Here is an 8,725-nt window from a genome sequence, read left to right as displayed (position 1 = left end):
CTCCACACTGGAGGTCAACATCGCCTGCTGCAGCCCTTACTGTCGGCATTCAGACATGACTCCCTGCTCTCTGCTCCGACTCTCTCTTCTACTGTTTAAGTCATTTTCTGGTTTAAATGTGAATCTCTTCTTCTGTGATGGTGAACATTAAAGGTTCTTGGCTTTGGACCTTATTCCAAAGAAAACGCTACGTTGGACTCAGACGGACCAAACAATTGAAATGCAGCCCTACAGACAGCCATCAGCACTGATATATTTTCACTGCAGTATTACATTTAAGTTAAATACACGTTTATTTATCCACAATTTTTTCTTTACATTTCAGTTCTTCAGTGGTTCAAACAGATATTTTTCTGATGAATGTTTCTCTCAGAAGGTTTTTACGACTAATCCCTTTTTAATGTCTTTGTTTTTATGACTTCTCAAATATTTATCAGGCTCTTCGTGACACTGAAGTGGCCTGACTACTAAAACCTGGGGCTCATTTTAAAGCATTGGACCGGTCCTGTTGGACTGTAAGTGGACCTCTGGGAATCCCTGACTCACTTCTTCAGTTCTTTCGTCTTGTGTCATTATCCCCAACTGTACAAATACGCTCCAAGCCAACAAGCTGTGACCAAAGGACTAATGAAAGACAACAATATTGATTAGGGCGTAACAGTTTGATGGTCTTTTCCTGCAGCGACGCTAAAACATCAGGAATTCTTCCTCCTGCGGCGGGCTTGAACGTTTCCTGCCAGGGATTCCTTCTAACGTGCAGATATAAAAAGGACATCTGCTGTATTTTTCACCCTGAGAGCCTTCGCATCTCTCCGCCCTGACGTTTATTGCGTCGTAAAACATGAGAGCTTGTGCTTTTAATTCAAAACAGGCTGCAGAGGCCTGTACAGAAATTGCCTGGTTGATTGTCGGTCATATGTTCATCCACGCCGCCTTCCCCTCAAAAGCACCAACCCGTCTGAACCAATCGCTCTTTTCATCCTTTCAGTTTTACTGCCGACATCAGCCCACGAGCACCCAACCCCCCCCCCCCCCCCCCCCCCCCCCCCCCCCCCCGTCATGTTTTTTATGTCAGATGTCCTATCTCCACGGGCCTCCAGCGGCCTAAACGTCATCTGTAATAAAACGTGGCTCTGGGTGCTTCTGGTTGGGCAGATGATGCAGCCTGGACCCACTTTCACCCACCGAGCGCAGGGCTGAAGGGCGTTGGTGGTGTGCTGCGCATACTGATGTGTGCCCTTCTATTATCTTCTGTTTCATCCTTGTGCACATGTACTCTCTGCTCTTGTTTAAAATAAACACCTCAGTCTGCACAGCTGAGATGTTCTCGTCTTGTCTCCTCGTCCGTTGTCCCTTCTGCTGTGCTCTGCACTTGTTGAAGGATGCTGGCTGATAAGAGCCGTGCAGCTCAGCACCAATAATAAGGAGAGGAACGAGGGGACAGTCAGCCCTAAATCACCGGCCTCGCCCTTGTCTTCACCCCCAGTCTATCTGGTCTCTATTAGCAAATGCAACAGCAATGCCACCTTGGAGAGACAATAAATAGGACGATGACATTGCTTTTACGCCGGCCCTGTACGATAATGGATGAACTGTGGAGCAGTTTTTACATTAACATACACACAGGTCAGCATGTGGTTGTTCCTCAAGCTGTTTAGAGGGAGTGGTCACTGTGGAAGAACAGAGTTAATGAGAGGAGGCGTGTGACTGGAATACCAAGCGAGTTACGACCCATCAGTCACGGGTTCTCTCTTCTGTCCCCGACGTTTCCAGGAGGCAGTAAACCGTAGAGCCGGACATCCCAGAACCATCATGATGATAAGACTAATTAAACTATGAACCGATCTGACCTGGACGTGTTTATCTACAGTACTAACAGTCCTTCCCCACACTCGCTGCCTCCTTCTGCTAAAGCACATCCCTGGAAATAGCCTGGTAAACTGCCAGAGGCATGGACAGGATCCGTCTCGTATGATTTACTTCTGTGTTGTATGACACGCCTCGCAGGATACTATGAGCAGACTATATGGTCTATCCTCAACTACCCAGTGGTCATAGCGTTCATCATTCAGTTGGGAGTTAATCTAAAAACGCCTCTACATGTATTTTTCTAAAGCTCTCTTCCATCTCCACCAGAATCAACAAAACGTCACTTATTAAACATGTTTCAGGCAAATGTTCTTCTGCTTCGGTACCCAAACTGTCAGTGCAACATGACGTTATCGTGCCACAGGCGAAGACTGATGATAATTGCTCAGCCTGTGTGAGCAATAATCATCAGTCTAATACTGTATGTATGGCATCATTTCTAGACAGTATATTTTGAGAATGCATATCGCTGTGAGCGCACAGCGGCCAGTCATTGTCTCATTTACAATCATTCAAATACGCAGACGGATTCAAGGCTTTTATGCAGATTTGTTTGTGATGTGTTTGTTTTGTCTTTTCTGTGGTGACAGGGTTTCTCCAGCAGACTGTGTTTTAGGGATGTTACTGATAATTATTTTCATCATCAACTACTATTATATATATTATATACTATATACTATTTCCCAACAGCCCATACGTATCGCTCCAATATAGTAAAATAATAACAATATTTAGTTTAACGTCACAGAAGACAAAGAAAACATTTACGAAGCTGGAACCTTTAGCTTGAATTAAACACAGTATATTCAACTAAGTGCTAACGTTAGCTTGCTAACATTCTCAGAGTGGCACTATGCTGCATTTCATTTACCCTGGAAGTCGGAGGTGGGAATGACATCACGCCCAGATTGACCTCTTGTGGTACATTAAGTCAGAACACAGGATAGACGCCTTCAGGAAACCTTTGTTGTGCTTGCTACCCGTTGATAACGATGTATTATGCTGTGTTTTGTGCATATAAACAGTGTAGCAACATGTACACAGATAGAAGTTGGACAGTAATGTGTGAATGGGTGATTTAAGGAGACACAAATGAGACAGGTGTGCTGGTAAATAGTATATTTTATCCACCTTATTCCCTAAACACCCTGATACCTTGTATGAATTATGGGCGCACCTTCTGACGCATCCTGTCACGCAAACGTAACTAACCCGTTTCCATGGTAATATTTCCATCATCTAAGCCAGCATTTAAGTGTAGCATGTTAGCATGCTGGGCAGCACAGCGGCGCAGTGGTTAGCGCTGTTGCCTCACAACAAGGTCCTGGGTCCCGTGTTCTCCTGGTGCCTGCGTGGGTTTTCTCCAGGTACTCCAGCTTCCTCCCACAGTCCAAAGACGGTCACTGTAGATTCCCCGTAGGTGTGAATGTGAGCATGACTGGCTGTTTGTCCCTATACAGTACGTCAGCCCTGTGATGAACTGGTACCCCGCCGTTCGCCCAGTTTCAGCTGGGATCGGCTCCAGCCCCGGTCATCACCCTCCCCTTCTCTGTAAGCAGCTTCTGGTGTGTTATCCAGTGTCTGAGGCAGGTAGCCTCCACTGTTGTGATCCTTCACCTCCTGCTCTGTAGCCATGTGTCTCTGAGATGTGTACGTTACAGCGGGGCCAGATGAATAAGTGATGGGGTCTTGGACTTCTCAGGTCAATAATGCATGGCCTTCTCTGTAGAGCGGGCCACTGGGATGTCGCTGCAGCACTCACTGCTAGCTCCTCTGTGGAGAGAGGGCTCCAGCTGTAGTGACACTTGGACTTGTTGTGTAATGTTACATCACTGTTGTTATTGCTCAGGCTCGCCGTGGTTCCTGGAACGGTAATGTCATCTTATCGTCATGGCTATGATGTGTTCAAACCTCTGAACAAGACGGAAAGAGGAAGCGTTTCAGGGTACAGAGCGATTGTTCCTTTGAGCCTTTTGAACAGCATTACATATCAGTTTACATGACATTTAGTGTCTCATCTGTAGCCAAATGACAATTCAGCTATGTTAATTTAAAAAAGAAACGCCCACTCGATCCGTTTCACTTCACTGCCTTTGTGACTGCGGTCTTCTGTACGGAGCGATAACAGCCCCACCAAATGAAGAGCTGTAGTAACCTTCACAATTAAGGCGTTTTACGTAACAAGATTTATTTTTACAAGAGGAATTCACATCAATCTCTGATCTGTCACTGTGCCACTGATAAACGGCAAACTACCAGGCCGGAAGTTAACCTTTAGATCCAGTTATTGTGGCATGAAAGCAGTGTTGAAGCATCGTCTCTGTGTCTGAATCTGTGCATATCATCTCGGCTTGAGCTTCTGCAGCAGAGCAGAAAACGAGCCGCTGTTTCGTCTCCGTCGGCTCAACGGATGCTTTTAAAATCTGTGGCAAACTTTATTAATCACACTCGAGTGAGTGTTTCATGTGATGTGAAACATTCATCCGACTCTCCCGTCAAAGATCGTTCATTTATGAGAGATAAAGAGAGAAACGTTTGATGCAGGGACGGAGAAGGAGCTTCTGAAAGGGAAACTGGAAAGCAAACAAAATGGCAGCCGGCACGCACACACTTCAAGCTAGGGTAGAGAGAGACGCACACATCTATTGTCTGTCTTACCTTCATGTTACTGTTTCTGTCACATGGTGATTACAACCTTCAAATATTTACACAGATAGGCCATAAAAGGACTATTACGTAGCAATAATGACACAACATTTACAGAAGCAGCCTCGATTTAGTCAGATTAGCTATAAAGGGGGAATATTTTCATCACTATATAATATATTTTTACAGCCTGAACATGCCGGTGTTATATCGTCTTCTACAGGACAGTACTTGGCGATCTGAATGTGAGATTCAGCCAAGTACTTATTGATGTACAGTGTGTGTGAAGTGTGTGTGATGCAGGTGTGGTCTCCTCAAGTGAAAAAGGAAAGAGGAAGGAGGAGATGTAAAGAAGCAAAGACAGGGAGAAGCTAAAGGGCAGAGGAGAGGAGGAAGAGAAATGAGAAAGCGTCGAGGTGGAGCAGTCAGCGGGAGCTTGTAATCTTCCCCAGGTGGGATGTGATTGGACGGGCGGTGAAATATGCCGTCGTCCGGGCTGGAATGTGTGGGGAATGGAAATAAGGGCTTCATCTTCATATCTGCTCGTTATTGTTCCCGTGGTGATTACACCGAGGTGTCACTCCACATGATGGATGGATGGATAGAGTTATATCTTCCTACACAGAGTGCTGTTCTGTACATAAATGCAGTTTTTTTTGTTTTTTTTGCTGTTTTATTGCCCATTCAGCGATTCAAAATGCCGTTGATGAACGTTGTATTTGGCCTTACTCCAATCACTGCCCTGAAACCTGTGATAACTGCCACGCTCGTCATGTATCAGGTCTTACAGCATCTTTTCTAGTGCCAAGAGTTGAATCATGCTGCTAATCAGCAAACCTCCCCCCGCCACAGTCCGCGGCAACATGGGTGTAATAAAGCGTGCGTGTATATGTCCGCATATACAGTCCGAGATGAGTTTATGCTTTTAGTGCTCCGTGCTGCAGCCGCGTTGTGTAAATGTAATAACTGGGAGGGGGATTTTCTTTTTTCTTTCCTGGTCCTGTTCTTTATTGCTTTGGTTCTGACTCGGGGTGAAAAGGTCACAGTAGTAACCATTTCCTGTCATAAATGTCAGCAGCAGGCTAACACGTGATGACAAGGTAATAGAAACACAAGGGCAAAGGCTGCGTGGGTGTGTGTCAACACAAAGCGGCAGACACACAAAGATGGATCTGATCAAAGTTAATGACACAGATATGATGGTTGTTGATTGTACTGCATGTTTACCCACAATCCTGTGTGTCACCACATGGAGAGGACATTTTGAGCCTCCTGTGTGGAAGATATTCGGTGGTCTCTGTGTGAAGATCAGGGATTACACAGGTAACAAGGATTACTGCAGTCTGATTACAACATGAGGTGATTACTATAATATCAAATTAAGTAATTTAGTTTCACAAGTAAAACATTTTCTCATTGGAGTGAGCAGTTCCTTATTACCACCATATTTTTAGCACACTACATTATATAAACTTTTCCCCTGGAGGGCCAAAACTAAAACATAATAATGGGCCACGGGCCAGAGGAACACGTATCCCATGTTCCCTAAATTGACTCACTTCCTGCACAAAGTTTCACTCTGTCTGCTGTGCTTAGATAAAATATATATATATATTTATAAATAGAGATCCTGAACAAAGATTTATGTTACATATTTTTATTATTTTCAGCAGAAACATCTGGTGGGTCAAATCAAACCTCACTGCTGGCCACCTTTGGCCCACAGGCCCCACTTTCAGGCAACCAGTTTCTAAAAAAAGAAAAGTGTAGATATGTTGAATACTATACTAAGTATGGGAGGTCATTCATGTTTTTATGTAGGAACAGTCTGATGTGATTAATAATCGTAAATGCACTGATAAAGGACCAGGTTCAATATTCCTGGTTTGTCTTGTCATTAATTTATCCCCCCTTCACTTTATTACCCAAACTGCTGACATTCTCTCAGTAATTAGTCAAAAATTAAAAGTCTCTCTCAAGTGGGCTGGCCAACATTTAATCAGACAGGAGGCTGCAGGTGATTGAGCATCCTGTCCTTTGAGAGGGAGCGTGAGCAGCCGGCTGGTTAAAGATACTGTAACTCAAAGGTCATCAGTGTGATCCTTGTAATGCTATCTCTGTCTCTCAGAGGCATTTAACTCAGTGTACGAGTACATTGTTGTACACTCATATTGCCGTATTGGACCGGAGATAAACAACATCAGTCAGTCTGGACAAATAAAATAAAATTGGCCTCTCATTTCTTACCTTTTGGGTCGATCAGCCTGAATTGATGAGCTCAGCTGCCATGTTGTACCTGCACACAGAGCTCCCTGTCAGGACATCAGAGTGGTTAAATGAACCAGTTTTCGACAAGAGAGCACAATTTCACATTTTTATATCCGAGTAGACGTTGCTGTCGGTATCTGGAGTTGACAGAATGGAGTCATAGAATTACTTTTGTCTGTTCAGATATTAAAACAAAGACGTATTAGCCATAAAATAGGCATATTTTGAAGAAGGCAAGATGGATTTGCAAGATCACATCATCACGTGATCCCGTGAAACCAGCTGCCTTTCGAGGCGGTACGAGGCCTCACGTCTTCCGGGCCTTTTGACCATATTCCCGAGTCTTCTTTTGCAAATGGAAATTGCTTCGGTACCATCACGTGATGAAGGTCATTCAGTGAGTAAGTCCACCAGTACTTTACATCTGTTCCTGAGAAAGCCTGATGATGCAGCGGGCAGTGCTGAGGGCAGCTAAGATGCAAAAAATGTGAGGCTTCTAATTGAGACGTTATGTAAAAGGTCAGCGTGGCCTGTTAAAACTTAATTGCCTGAAATTTGGTTACGTAATCGGACAGAGAGGCGATGAAGCCCTCTCTTCCTTCAGCGAGTCGTTCTGAAGATCTGACTCCATTCAGACATCAGGGACTGCGCAGCCCAGTCCGGTTGGAGGTTTATATAACCCAACATGGCCGCTGATGCTGTGAAACGATGCAGGACAGCGAGGGGAAGGGAGAGAGGGAGGCAAATCAGAGACATCAGAGCGGAGGAGAGATGGAATAAACATGATGTATGAATATAACTGGATCCGATTCAACATGCACATTTTTTATCTGCAAGTATGTCGGCAGCTCTCTCCCTCTCAGTTATGTAGACGGGCCTGTGAATGAATGCCATAATAAACAGGAGACTGTACACAGCGTCAGGACCTAATCATTACGATGCAGCTGTTGATCCGAGGACGTATTCATGACTGAATCCACCTGTGGAGATGAATGCAGAGGAATCTATATATCGCCCCGGGAGGTTTTAATGATTCAGACCAAGACGTGCTGTGACATTATCCTGGCAGTAAACAGAATGGTTTCATATCTGGTGAATGTGTTTGGGCGCAGGAGTGGGCGAAGCAAACACAGAGGCAGATCCAACCAGACCGCTCGGGGTGTCCAGGTGTCACACCTGACGTGGCATCTCGGTCGGTGTGATTCAGACGATGTTAATGATCGGTGAGGAAAAGTTCATCTGAAGTGCCATTCCAGTATCTTCTGCTGTAAGGATTAGTGGTCTCATAAATATACTTAATCACTTTAAAACATTGATTCGTTGAAGTAAATCTGCTGGATTCGATCTGTGTGTCATGTAACATGTCGTTGAGACGGACGGTGTACAGTGCGTTATGGACAGAATGGTTTGTATAGGTGTGTTATTTTATCAATTCCTTTATCGTGTTTACTTTTCTACCAATAAGCTCAGTCAGTACACACAGAAATAGTTTGAGTGGATTTGTTTTTTTTTTGGGAAAAGGAAGGCTTGCACAGGTACATTAAGATCCCCTGGGTGGTCAGCACAGGTTGTTTAGTTGTGAGTTGAGTTCTGGGTGTCTGACCCTCTTTTGTAACTGCTCCCTTATTTCAGGCTGAAGTGGAAAACACATATTAACTGATTTATCATCGAAGTTTGATCGGGTAGCCTGAAGGGTTTGTAGAGCTTTTTCATTAAAATTGTAAACTACATTAATTAAAGCAGTGGGGGGGAGAACCAAAACTGTAAAGATGCTAAAACACTTGAGAGGAACTGTACGCTCAAATGATGAGTTCAGTGAGTTTGTCACAACAAGTGACACTTTTCACAAATGTATAGTGTTAATATGAAAATATTGATTACAGCTTCTTTAAACAGAGCAAACTCTGAACCCAGTAAGAATAGAGAGGAGACATATTGAACA

The sequence above is a fragment of the Pagrus major genome, chromosome 22, assembly GCF_040436345.1.
Source record: "Pagrus major chromosome 22, Pma_NU_1.0".
NCBI lineage: Eukaryota > Metazoa > Chordata > Actinopteri > Spariformes > Sparidae > Pagrus > Pagrus major.
Note: the sequence above shows the minus strand (reverse complement) of the source record.